Source organism: Phalacrocorax carbo, chromosome 16 (genome assembly GCF_963921805.1).
Source record: "Phalacrocorax carbo chromosome 16, bPhaCar2.1, whole genome shotgun sequence".
In the NCBI taxonomy this organism is placed as follows: domain Eukaryota; kingdom Metazoa; phylum Chordata; class Aves; order Suliformes; family Phalacrocoracidae; genus Phalacrocorax; species Phalacrocorax carbo.
The window spans coordinates 3,712,805-3,727,325 of NC_087528.1; the positions used below are offsets into that span (position 1 = coordinate 3,712,805).

The 14,521-nt window shown below is 42.2% G+C and overlaps 1 pseudogene; it reads left to right on the forward strand.

The window, feature by feature from the left end:
- The first annotated feature begins 12,167 nt into the window (after nt 1–12,167).
- LOC104042248 (kinesin-like protein KIF2A) lies at nt 12,168–14,104 on the forward strand (annotated as a pseudogene).
- Nucleotides 14,105–14,521: the final 417 nt, after the last annotated feature.

Sequence of the window (14,521 nt, forward strand, 5' to 3'; positions counted from 1 at the left end):
CTGGAGCTGAATGGTAGAGTACTGAGCTCGCTGATGCACAGAGAAGCAGGGCCAGAACCCAGCAGTTTTTGTGGGTCAGCTTGGCCATGGCTTGGCCTCCAGCTTGTCTGCTGCTCAGCCCTGAGCTACTTGTCCAGGGAAGACTTCAGGTCAGATACAGGAGCAGCAGCAGATCTCAGGACCACCCTGCCTGATAAGGGAAGTATTGTCCTTTATCACAGCTGCAGAGGGATGCGAGAGCACCGTGGCTTTGCACAGGTACTCCCTTCTGCTGCTCTGCAGTAGGCAGTGGACTCAAGATGCTCTTTGCCAGCTTTTCCAATGTCTCTCATGCTTTCTTCTGTGCTTTTCCTGCAGACAAATTGCTGATCCACAGCCAAGGTAACAAAGCCACAGCCCCTTTCCCTGTTCAAGTACATTGACATTTCCAATGGCGAGAGTTGGAGGGGTTCGTTCATTTTCTGTGTATACACAGATCATAAATAATGACTCACTAATTCCCAGGAGGACACCAGTGTCAAATCACTTTAGTTAAAATGAAGTCAGTCTCCCAAGATGCAGATAAATGTAATCTCTAAAGCAGAAGCTTTCTTTGCTGGGTCTCTATGCCAGTTATACTGCTTATGTATTTATACTGTAAAATACTTCAGGCAGGGATTACCTCTCCCTGCTGTGCTTCATTCAGCACCACACACACCACTGTCTCTTTGTGCAATAATTAATAATAAATCTTCTAGTAATCTGGTTACAATGTAATTTACAGACTGTTCCTTCCACTGTGTGTGGGATAAAACAAACTAACAGATGATTTTGAGACTCCTGAAGCACTGTTAGCTGTTTGGGGTTTTTCAGTCGCTTCAATATGAAAAGACTTAGCAGGAAATCTGGATTATATGGCAGAATATGTGTCTGCATCTGCTTTTATAGTTACACTGGAGTAACCTAGGAATGACTTTTCTTAAGTTATGAGATTTTATATATAATCTCCTTAAGGCAGGAATCTTCTCACATAGCTATGTATCATCACACAGGCAGTGAAAAGAAATAAATGCTAATACTTAGCTCTTTGTGGTTACTTGAGCCAGAGTATAGGTCTTGTAAACTATTTAAATAGCACCTCATTAATCAGCAGTTTTAGCTTTATGCTAGATGTAAGTGACACATAAGCCCTTTCTGGTCCTCTGCAAATCGGTTAATGTTAACTTCCATGAAGTGGTTAGACACCATAGGTTACCCACACATTTATCTTATCAACTTCGTATTAGAGCAGGCAGCTCCCTAGATGGAGCTCTCCTGCCACCTCTACTCCAATGTCACACCTGAAGGCTTGGAGGTTTGGTTTCCATCTGATCCATCAGCCAGCACAGGCTGATTCCCTTCTTGTTCCCCTTCTTACACATTCTGAACTGTCCCATTTGCAGAACTGGGTAAGCTTGAGGATAGGTCCTGTTTGGAAACAGTGCACGTTTGCTTTGGCATCCTATTTGCAGGGATTGCCAAATGCCGTGCTTGCTTGCCTTGGATAGATGTTTTGTGGGAGAAAGCAAATTTGTGTATTTGGCTGGCTAGGAAGGGAGAATGCCGCGTTTCTGAATGTGCGTATAACTGGTGCTTATACGTTATACAGTCTTCTCATTCCTTCCTGGTGCATATGCAAGTATACAGACGGGGAGAAAAAAGGAGAGAAAATAAAGCGGACTATATTCAGAGCCCTGGTGTAAAACTGCTATCCGAATATACAAACTGTGTACAGCTTGTAATTTAGGAAACTGTTATAACTGGAGTGAGGTTAAGGAAGTGGTATTTCCAAAGCTCGAAGTGCTGTTTGTATTTGCTGATTAATTCCAAATGAGGGCAGAAGCACTTAAAGGAAAACTATAAAGGTACATTTTCTCTTTTCATTTAGAAGTGTAACATCTGAGAAGCATTTATTAGCAAAACATCAACTCTATTTGCACATTTCTAAATAGAATATTAGAGCAACTGAATTTTAATTTTCATGTCTGTAATTTGTTAATATAATTACTCTACAATACAGTTAGGCGCTTTCAGCTCTTTCAGTGTTAATTAAAAAGCTAATAGCTTGAAAAGCTATAAATACTGAGGTAGAGGGGCTAGTGCTCCAGGCAGTTAATCCGTTATTTGTCATTTACTAAAGATCCTTTTTCTAGAAGGCCAGGCTTTATAGTGAGTATAGCACTTTGTGACTTGACTCCTCCTTGCTACCTGATAGATATTCCCACCATGCACAAGCAGCACAGGGCCTGATTCCCAAGCACAAATCAGCATATTCACAGCTAAATGCAAGCAGAAAACAGAAGAGATCCCACTACTTCAGCCTGTTAAGTGTTTTTCCTTCTCTGCTTTCATCTGCTCTGCCTTATCCAGACCTACCTGCCTATCTATGGAATGGTGCTTGGCACAATGTGAAACAGTCCCTTTCTGGCCCCTTCTAAAGAACCTATACAGCTGGCTATGGAGGGGTTTTTGTAGCTTGTTATGTAGGAACTGTGAGAAACTCTCTGAAATGCTGTCAGCCACACCTGGAGCAGCGGTGTGTGTTTGTCAGAGCTCATTGCTGCGGCTGCAGCTCTGGGGCTCAGGGCCGGCAGTTCTAGGACATACGCTTTGATCAGCACTGGTTAGGAATGGTTGAGGTATTTAAATTTTCGAATTTGGGAAAATTTCCATGGTTCTAAATTAAAAAAAAGGAAAGCCAGTAGTCAGAATTTCTTGCTGAAATCCTCCACTACTGTGAGTGTCCTGAAACAACTCACTGAGGTTCCCAACGAGCACATGCTTCTTTGGGGCTGCCCAGGTGTCAAAGATCAGTTTGCACTACTACATTGGTATAAATCTGCAGACCAGCATGTACAGGGCTCACCACAGCTAAAGGGAAAAATACCCTGTGGTTGTCATGCGGTGTCTCAAAGTAGAGTCATCCATGCCTTATTCCTGCAAACTACTTAAGTTGTGGTAGGCTAGAATATGAAACACTTTCTTCTGTGCAGTGTTTACTCTTTAGTCAATGGAAATGGAAGGAAGATTTTATTTAAATGTAGTGATCCTGTTTCTAAATTAACCTTGTCTAGATATAGCCTGGTTTTAATAGAGTGACTCATGATCTGTGTTGGTAGAGGAGAAAAATGCTTTGCATTAAACGTACTGTGGTCTGGTGCTGATTGTTTTAAATGTTCTAAAATAAGACATCTATTTTAACAGAAAACGGACTTGCTCTTCAGTTATATAAATGAAGCACAAACAAATGAGACTGTGCTACCTCACAGAAGGAAAAGCTGTGTTTTAAATTCTAATCAAACAGTAACATTATGCTAGATAACATACACAGCCAGATACACACACGCACAGCATAAAGCAGCTGCGATTGAGGCAGATTTTTAAAACAAGCCAACAGAACAAACATTGGAACTGGGAAACAACATTCCCTCTTACCAAAGAAGATGCTTCACGGTGTACCTCAGCATTGTTTCAGCACATAGTCATTTACCTAACGGAAATCATTAATTCTGGCTAGCATTTTTGAAGAATACCTTGATGATGAGCTTCCTAAAAGGCACTCAAAGGAAGCACTGCTTTCTGCAGTCAGTTCAAATTGTTTAATGTTTGTCAGACTTGAATTGCATCTGAAGGATACATTGCGAGTAATGGATTTTCCTGCTATTTACACATGGGCATGGCTGCACAGCCATTCCATGCTGCAGTTTATTGCACTGCATTATGTATGAGGTGGTTTTGCAAGCAGATACATAAACACAAAAGGAGGGAGAGAAAATGTAAGAAAGCAGATTCATGTATTGTCCAATATACAACTGCTAGGAATAATCTAGAAAACTTTTAAACACTCATGTGTATAAATATGTGGAACTGTAGCTCTGAAACAAGTTATTTACTGCATGCTTAGCAGAGAACATGATAGTTTTACTGTGAGGCACCTCCTCCTTCTGTTGGAATTAGCTTATACCTACTGCACTGCTGATACATGACACCGACAATCCTAACAGCCTTTATTCAAAATGTAGGGTCACATCCTAAAAAGAGCTATGATCTTTCATTTCTCATTGCTTTAAGGGGATTTTAGGTGCTAAGTCCATTTGTAAACCTGCTGTTCAAACTGTTGAGATGTAGGTGTGTAGCTAGTAAGAAATGCCAAATGGCTGAAAAGCACCCACCACGCATTGCTTTTCAATAGGCATTAGGGTATGCTCTGCTTAGGGATTTATTGGTAAGTCCTACTAAGCTACCCTCTAGGTAGTCAAATAACTGTGCTATGTCTGGCTGTGAGCACTAACAGGAGATGTTTAACACCTCACAGAGCTGGATTCTCCCAGGCTGATCGTACATGTCTTACTGAGTAGCACTTAGCTGGTCCAGTGGGGCCTCATCCAAGTCAGCTCGTTCCCTCAGTAATGTCAACGAAAGTCTAACGGCTGATGAGTCATTGCTCTCCCATGGGGGTCTACAGAACTTACAGTCTGGCAGGGCAATAGGACTAATCAGAATAAATTATCACTTGCAGTGAGGGAAGGTGTCAGAATTTGGCTCTTTATCACTAGTTAGGTTACTGCCTTGGAACTTGGCATCCCTATAGCTGGGAATCACCACTGGGTTGACCACGTGACATTGGCATCTCGTCAGTACAGTTTCTTGGCTTTGAGAGCATCATCTAGCTTTGAAGGGTGCATTCCTATTTCTTTAAACCTCCCAAATGCTGTGCTGAACTGAAGGTGATTATGGCTTTCCTGGATGAACTGTCATGGACAGCAAAAGGAGATGCAGCACATTGCAAACCAGAGCTAACATTTAGACATTTCATATCTGAATACGAAATCCAGTGTCAGAATCTGTGATTTTCCAGGGAGGCTGTCTGAACATGGACATGTTGTCTGGGTATAAATTGTTGTTTGTTAGTTCTGGAACAAGCTAAGTAATGCGCACTGCCTTGGTACAGGAGTCACAGAAACATTTTATAAAAGAGATTGAAAGGGACCTGTCAGCCATTACAATGAAAGATACCAAAGCTGCTTCTCCAAAGATACTTCACTCATAGTGCATGGTGTATCTTAAATATCTATAGTATTTTTGATTTCTTTTTATTTAGGCTGTTTTATCACCGTGCCTACTGTAGTATTACATGACGCACTTACAGTCTGCTACTTTACATAAGACTGTTTTAATACTGAGCACGAATGCAGCCCTTTTTAACAATTAAGTCTTGTGAAGGCCATGACAGAAGCCAGAATGTTCTTCTGTGATTTGCAAAAGATGGTTAGAGACATGAAATACCTTTCCTGAGCTCACTGATTCCCTTTGTTAGGGTTAAGACTAGAACTTGGGATATTACTCCTTTCCCACGCCTCTTACCAAAATTCACATTTCCAGACCATGCTACCCCTCCTAATAAAGAAGCAAAGAGAGGACTCAACAGTCTCTTGTGCAAGCTCTTGTGCTTCAGATCCCCATAGGCTCCTGTGGCTATTTATCCTCAAATGTTATGTCCTTACCTTGGCAGGAGAAAGAAACCTAACCTGCCAAAAACATTTCTAAACTATACCTGGCAGGCTGGATCCCTTGCAGTGCTTCATCCCTTCTGCAAGTTGGAATTACTACTAATACACTTAAAAAATACTAGTCCATGGTAGAAATAGATTAATTTTAGATAGCGTTAATATTGTACACAAGAGCATGAGGATTGATAGCCCTTGTAATCTCTTATCTAAACATAGAAGGGCTGCATATGCTGGTCATAAAGCACTGAAATCAGTCATTACAGTGGCAGACAGGTAATTGGGAAGCAAGCTCCTGCTTATGCAGACCAAGAGACGACAACAGCCTTCAACAGTTTTTTGCAAAAATTATTCTCTGTCTCAGCTGTCAAACTTAAAATCTAAAGCCAGCCACTCAAAAACCATATGTGAGCGCTTCGGTAGGTAGTGTGACCTTCAGAACTGCAAAAACTTTGTCTTCCCGACGACTTCAAAGAGCATGAAGGTTAGCCAATGCTTCAGGTAGAAAGACCTGGAAATGCGGGGGTGCTGGTTTGGCATTGATTGCTTGGTACCTAACGGCAAGGAGGGTTCAGGCTTGTAGATCCTGGTAACCAGTAAAAACCAGCTATGTCTACATGGCTCTAAGAGTAGGATCAGAATTTAATTAACGTTTGTTAAGACCTTTGAAATGTTAAGGCTTAAAACAATTATATGTCTGCACAGCTCCATAATTTTGTTTAATGAAAGTCTTGTAAAGGGGATCTTGGAGCATTTAAGAACAAGTCTGTTTACACGTTCAGCCAGATGAGGAGAGTCAGAAAGATTCAGTAATTAGAAAGAGTTTGTTACTAAAAGCTTCTCTATGTATTAAACATGAACAGAATGTTTCTAACTATGAAATGAATTAGGGCTAACTCAACTGTTGTATGAATTAGCCGTATTCACTCTCTGATTTCCAGATTAGTTACATTAATTTTAAATACTACTTTCTGCCAGGAAGAGACTAGTAAACCTATAATAATAAAAATTGACTGTGCCTCATTAAAACATTGAGAACAGAATACACTGTTCCTTTTTTTCTTTTTTTTTCTAGTAACTCCTTATAATCCACAGCTTTCACTGAGTTTGCTGGAATTTATCCTCTTTTATAATGACACGGATAATTATTTTGCTTTGTTTTTTATTACTTCATAAGATGAATGAAAGCTGTTTCCACTGCTTAGAGAAGCACGCTTTAGGTCAAATAGAAATCTAGGGAGTTGGCAATGGTCCCACTTCTCTACACAACATCATGCAAGTCCTCTAGGCCCCTCAGTATGGTAGACCCCATCTGTGCTTTCCTACTCCCTGAACAGCTGTTGTTTCCCTTATCAAGGCTTATGGTTTGTTTGGGGGGTTTTGTGTTGGGTTTGGGTTTGGGTTTTTTTAACAAATTGTGATCAGGATCTTGGTCTTGCAAGGACTTTGTGTGTGGGCAGATCTGTGCATCCATCCAGCTCCCATGAAGTGTGAAATACAAACTGTTATTTGCCTCATCACATTTCATCTGAATGCTGTGTTTTTTGGCAGAAAGCACCGGTTGTCTGTATTAATGTTGTGGGTTGCAACCACAGCTTTTTGCACGTAGGGCGAGCTGACAGCTTGGTAGCAGTGGAAAAGCAACAGAAGAAATGTGGGATTTTTAATTTATTTTTTTTTACATCCTGTGATAGTAAAGCATCTTCTATTAACAGACTGTGCATTATATCCTTGCTGCTGCACATTGCATTTATTCTCTGACGACTCATAGCAAGGCTGCAAATCCTTTACTTTCTGCCATAATATGGTAGTATTTTAAAAAGTACAAAAAAAATTCTCATGTATGTTTGCAAATTATTAGAAGGGAGTTTTAATAAGTCACAAGGTTTTAAGCTATTGCACAGTCTGTGTTAGAGTTTGTTTCAGGGTTTGTTCATAGATAAACAAAAGCTTTAAAGATTCTGGGAAAAGACTGGTCCCCTGCCCTCTCTGGAGACACTGTCCTCCTCCTTTCCTTTCCCTTTCCCTTTCCCTTTCCCTTTCCCTTTCCCTTTCCCTTTCCCTTTCCCTTTCCCTTTCCCTTTCCCTTTCCCTTTCCCTTTCCCTTTCCCTTTCCCTTTCCCTTTCCCTTTCCCTTTCCCTTTCCCTTTCCCTTTCCCTTTCCCTTTCCCTTTCCCTTCCTTTCCTCTCCACTCTGCAACTGCTGTCTATAACGCCAGCAGAAAACTCACTGAAGAAAAATTGTCTTTTTCTGGAAATATTTACATGCTGTTCAGCACAATGGAGTCCTGATTTTGACATAAGGTCTTTAGATGCCACCTTAATGCTGGTCAATAAATAACCATCCCTAAAAATACCTGTGGACATGAATCTTGATTAAACCCCAGCATCTGGGTTTGCAGGAAAATTTCCTTTTGACAATTCTTCAATTCTAATCCAACATAGACTTTTTGATATATTACAGAATAGCTACCTCCGACCATGATAAAAATTCAGCCTTTTCTGTCCAGATATGTGCATCTCTCCTCCAGGACACTGCAGGGAAGTTGGAGCACTGAGGCAGTGATTTCATGTAATTTACTAACTGGGATCTGAAAAACAGATTAAATCAACGTCAAAGCTTCCTCTTCCTTTGGGTCCTGGTTTAAGAGGGCACTTGGCTGGGAGAACTGGAAGGGGTGTTGGTCTCTACATGCACAGGATTGGCACGGGAAACTGCCCTGGTATCACAGGGCGACTGTGGGAGCTGGCAGCCCCTTCGCTTAGATTAGGGCTGTGGCTGTGACATTCCACTTTTGTCAAGGACTTAAGCCCCTCTCTAAGGTAGCACACGTGCAGGCACCCTTGTACTTTATGAAGAGGATTTACACTTCTTTTTAAAATTACTGGTTAATTGATCATAGTGCTGGTTTAATCTCTCATTTTCCCCATCTGCGTTGAGTGATAAAAGCTGCTTGTAAATGCATAGCCATCAAAACCATTAATATTTGTCAGTTTAAAACATGGAATCCCAAGCCAAGTACAGTCTTTTCTCTTTTTTAAAAGCATATTCTCTATAAAAGAGGCACTTGCATAAATTTTAGTTCTCTTGTGTACGAAATCACACACGATTACTTCAGCAATTAGAAGCCAACATGAAGAGGGAGCAGCGAGGCACTCCTGGGAGTGACTTATAGTGCAATATTTCACAAGATGGTGCTGTTAGAGTAAGGTTGAAGGCTGAGAGCTGTTAAATGCAGCAGGTGTGAATTACTGCACTATAATTTGCAGGCTTGTGTGTCTTACTAGAATTATAAAATAGCCCTCTGCAAATATTTTTAAAGATGCAAGGGCAGATAATCAGACCTAACTGGGGCCACGCCTGAACTGAGGATCCTAAAGTCTTGAACAGCAACAAGGTGTTGCATCAGAAAAATAAAGGAAAAAAACCTGAGTTATTTTAAATTTATTAAAATAATATAATAATCACATTTGAAATGTTTACTTCTAGTTGCTTTGTCCGTTAGCCACTGTATTTGCCCATCATAATCTCTGCAGAACTCCCCTGTTCAGTTTTCTCCTAGTGACATCTCTTTCCAGTGCAGAGGCAGCTGAAGTCCCTGTAAAAACAGGGGTTTGTTCATCCGAGTTCTAGAAGCTTTCTCACAAGGATTAATCCATTATATAAATGACTGAAGCAGATGCATAGTATTGCTGGTTTGAAAGGTATGCTCTAGTTTTGAGTACCTAGCTTTAATATTCACTGTGATGAATTTATACCTGGACTGGAAGCAGAACTCACTGAGGTCTGCAATTATCTGTAGCCTCTGAAAATCAGGCTGCTCCATTTCCCATTAAAATGTTAAATCTGTGGGCTAATGACAAGTCAGCCATTATCATTACATATATGACCTGAAAATCTAAGCCATCCCTTCTAAAACCAAACATGCTGATAAATCCAAGCACATCCTTATTGTTATAAAAATACTTGAATTTCAACAGATGGGCTCTCAGTAAAGGGTAGTTGGTGGTTTGTTTAAGAAAGGACAATTGATGAGTGCGTACTATGAAAGAGGGGCTGGGATGTAGGCTGAGCTCAGGAAGAACTAAATCAACTTCAGGTTGTGCAGCTGTGCCAGGGCAGCAGAGAAGCTCGGTGTGATCTAATGAGCTCAACAGCTGCTAGGTGTCAATTTGCAACAATGCTATAAAAAAGCTGATTTGATGTTTTGTCTCATGCAAGATTCATATTTAAAACACATATTTGGATATTTATGTTCTCCAGAATGCTTCCCTAAAAAAGGTCAGAAAATTGTGCCTGATCAATAGCAAAATTTCTGAGTTTGGGGGGTTTATTTGGCAAGTAACACCATTGGCGATTTGCAGGTTTTGTAAACAAACTAATATGTAACAATTTTATCTTTCTGTTTACTTAGCATATGGTCCAACCATGAGAAGTACTGGCATCTTTGGCTCCTTTTTGGGTCAGAGGGTTTGAAGTGTGGTTGGTTTTTTACTAAGTATATTATCATGGGTCCAAAACAATCCTGGGCCCACGCTGAGGTTATATTAACTTTTCTATACAGGGAACTGATGGTATTTGGAAGTCCCCTGTTTTTTTTGCTCACATTTATTTGGGCTGAAAATTTGTATTCTAAGAGCATTGGAAAATGAATCTCGATCTAACTGAAATTCTGTGGCAACCCTCAATGAGTTAGCTTCTTTTAAAAAGCCATCTTCCTCTGAGCGCTGCTGTAATAAGCCTAGTAACACTCCCCAAAGTAGATTTCTGTTATGGTTATTTGGGGCTATTTCAATGCTTCTATGAAATTGAGTCATCTTCTCTTGCAACGACATCACTAATTAAAACCGAGATGAGCAACAGCTTACACAGCTTGGTGGGTATGATTGCAGTTACTCGAGCGCATGTTACAGCATATGTATCCTCCAGGAACATCAGATGAATAAAAGTTGTTAAGCTATCCAAGAGCGAATGTCAGATTCCTCAAGCGAAAGCTTGACTGAATTCTGATGCCCATCTGAGATTCTAAAAAGGTCTCCAAACATTAAACAGAAAAGGCAGTTTGCCACAAGGATTGGTTTCATTATATCCCTCTGGCCCATTCATGGGATACTGCTGCAGCCTGCTACTCCAGGATATTTTGACCTCTGGATCTGACAAAAGAATTTGAGCAAAGACTTGTACTAAGAGAGACAACGTTGCCATGGAAAGCTGAACATGCCTTTAAAATCACAGCTTTGCTCTACCCGGTATCCCTGGTGCTCTGTATTTCTTCAAGCCTGTCTAACAGTGTACATGGCAGGCTTTTATCTCCAAAATCTAGCCAAGAAGTTGCTGCCATTTTACTACCCTGCATTCTTCATCAGGCTGGCTTTTTCAGATGGAGACCCAAGGACTAGATCTCTCCATAACAGTGACATAATTTCCCTGCATAAAAATGTTTTGAATTACATGTAAAGCTTATTCAAAGGCATGAGGACTTAGTCAGGCACAAGTGGCTGACAGCAACAGTAGTCATGGTGCCTATGTCTCCAGACAAAAAATGTGAATATTAATTGCTCTCCTTCAGGAAATTATAACACATCTTAATTGGTGTTTTGGCTCCACAGGAGGGTTGGTAAATAAGGACATCCAAGATTCTCCCTGTTGTTAAGTTTTGGTGATCTCAGACTGCCCGAATTCATCATTTTAAGTTACCCGTCAAAAGGCAAGAACAAATGGAGATAATTAAGTATCTGCTAAAATAAACCTTCTGAATTGGTTTTATTTACTTTAAGAGTATGTAAGTCTACCACTATTTCTGCAAGTGCTCTTCTGAGGGCTGCTATGGCATTTGAATGCTCTTGTGAATAACGGTCCTCATCACTGAATGTCTTAATCTACCTGCCAGAATGAACCAAAAATCTTATGTAAGCCAAGACATTAAAAAGATTTTCCTGTAGCCAGAACTTTGAAATTCTTTATTCAGGAATCCAGATGTCTGAAGAGCATTACAGAAACAGATTAAAAATATCATCAGCTGTTCCAGTTATCAAAATAATATCAAATTCTTCCTTGTGGATGCAGATGTACCCACTGCACTTGCACTGCAACTCTGGTTTTCATTCATTTTCTATTAAGTCCATTTTTTCTCAACCGGGATTTCAAGGCATGCAAAGCCTTTTAAAAGAATCCAAAATTTATGTTCAAGGTAATTGAAAGCAACATGTTGTTTTCTGCATTTTTGTGTGGTCACTGCAGGACGAAAAGGCTCTCTTGAGTCTCTGTGCTCATGTCACTGTTATAAATTCTTGTGCCACTGGCATTAGCTTAACACAACGTGACTGATCTAATTAGACACGATGTGTCACAGCAGCTGCACGCCAGCCTGGAAACTCAAACAGGCCTTTTCAGGTGATGGCAGCTTTATACATTCCTTCCACCCACATCAGCTGATTAAAAACATGTATATTTTCAACCTTGAAGCTGAATGCCTTCCACAGCCCCCCAGGGTGGGCACGCAGGCCGTTGTAACATGGTGCCAGGCAAAGGCAGCGCTGAGCCCCATGGGACCCACCGCGGCCAGGGGCAAGCTCCAGCCCTGCCTGCACCAGCCAGGGGGCACCTCCACCCCACAGCTGTGGCCGGGACATAGGGACAGCATGGCTGGGGATTTTGGGCACATCCAGTTGGGCACCTCTGTGGAGATCGAGCGTAGCAACGGATGCATCCACCCAGCACTTCCAGAATCGCTGTGGAGTGGCTTGAGAAAGGGGCCAACAGGAGCAAACAGGTGGGGTGGATCTCCAGCTCATCTTTGCCCTCATCCTCACCTGGCCCCAAGGAGCAAGTCCATGACCATCATCGAGGCCCCACTGTCAGCAAAAGGGAACCAGAGCCTGGTGAGTGAATGGCTGTCGCAGCCCATCAAAACCATCTGGGGACAGCAGGGCCCTGAGACTGCCTGGCCTGGCTCCAGGGGCCGCAGACCCATGTGGACATCACCATGTGTGCAACAGGTAGGAAGGCTGTGAGAACAGCAGGAACGCCAGTGCCTGGAGATGTGGGAGCAGCAAGCCCAGCAGGCCACTGCTTCACTCTACCCCAGGACTGATGTGATGGCCGTGATCCAGAAGTGCCACAGCCACTTGGACTGCAGGTCACCACACCGTGCTGGCCCCATCGCATCTGTGTGTGTTCAGAAGCAGCTACTGAAGCAACAGGAAGTTGAGCTCAGTGACTTCGATGTAGTGACAGTGTCCTGCCAGGACATGGTGATGGTGCATGAAGCTAAGCAGAAGCTGGACCTTACATGGTACCTGGACAACCAGGTCTTCTGCTTTGACCATGCCTTCCATGAATGAGCTAGTGTAGAAACAGAGCACTCAGCCCCTCATGGGGACCATCTCCCAGGGGAGCGTGGCTGCCTGCTTTGCCTGTGCCCAGACAGGCATCAGTAAGACACACACCATAAGGGGAAGTTTCTTTATCAAGAATTCTGAGCCCTCCAAAGGGATTTACATCCTGGTTACTGAGGATGTCTTCGTCAGGCTGCAGGGGACAGAAACTGGAGCTTCAAGTCTGTGGGGCTTTCTTTGAGATTTATGGGAGCAAAGTGTTTGACCTTCTAAACTGGAAGAAGCAGCTGAGAGTGCTGGGAGATGGTAAACAGTATATCCAAGTGGTGGGGCTGTGGAAGTGGTTACAGTATGGGAGACATCATCAAGCTAATTGAAGCAGGTGGCAAATGCCGCACGTCAGGCAAGACCTCTGTCAACACTCACTCCTCCTGGAGCCATGCCATCTTCCAGGGCATACTCAGGAAGAGAGGATATTTGTATGCCAAGTTTTCCCTGGTTGATTTGGCTGGGAATGAGAGAGGAGCTGACATCTCCAGTGCGGACAGGCAAACACCACCGGAGGGGGCTGATATTAATAAAAGCCTCTAGGCACTCAAAGAGTGTATCAGGGCATTGGGGTGTAACAGAGCCTAAACCCCATTCACCGCTGGCAAATTCACCCACGTCTTGAGGGACTTTTTTATAGGGGAAAACTCCTGTGCCTGCATGATTGCCACTCTCTCTCCAGGAATGAGATCCTGCAAGCTTACCCTTAACATCCTACAGTATGCCAGCCACGTGAAGGAGCTGGTGGTGAATTGAAATTCCCTTGGACAACCCTGTCAGGAGGCGTTCAGATTCCCACATCAACTGAAAAACGTGAAGAAAACCTGGACTATTCAGAACTGTCCCAGGACAGCTGAGTTACAGCTATTTGGGGCTCAGACAGACAAGGAAGTCTCACCCCAGTTATTTATTTTCAGTGCTGGGAGGAAAACACAGAAGAGAGAAGAGGTGGATGAGAAAACACTTATGGAGGAGCATCAGGAATCTCTGCGATGGTTGAAAGTATTCTTAGAAGTGGCTGGGGAAATAGACTACAGCGTAGATCTTTATGTTGCACGGTTTGAATCCATCCTGGGTCAAAAAATTGGCATTCTGACCAAGATCCAAGAAAAAGTCAGATTATTCCGGTCAGCTCTTTGCAAGGAAGAACAAGGAACAACCAGAGCTGCACAAAGAGATCCCATATGCTATAAACTGTGCCAGAGACCCCTGGACCCTGTAACTGCTGCAAAATGAGAGCCACTGCGTCAACTGGTCAACAACTCAAATGCTTAGAAAAAATCTTAAATAGTGTCTGCAGGGCTATTCTAGTTGGGTTTTTTCCTTGAAAATAGTGGGTTAGACATGCAGGAAAATAGTACAGTGTTGTTTCCAGGTATTTTTCACTGAAGAAAGTAAAATTGTGCAGTTGTGAGGATCTAACCTGTAGAAAAAGGCAAGAATTTACAGAAAATGTATCTCACCTTATCTCGGCAGGCTTCCTCCTTATGCCTGTAATATATATATACACACACACACACACACACAGAGATACAGAGAGATATATATATATATATATGTATGTACCTCCCTGGATGGTGCCTGCTCCAGGGTTGTGTGAAGCTTTGCCA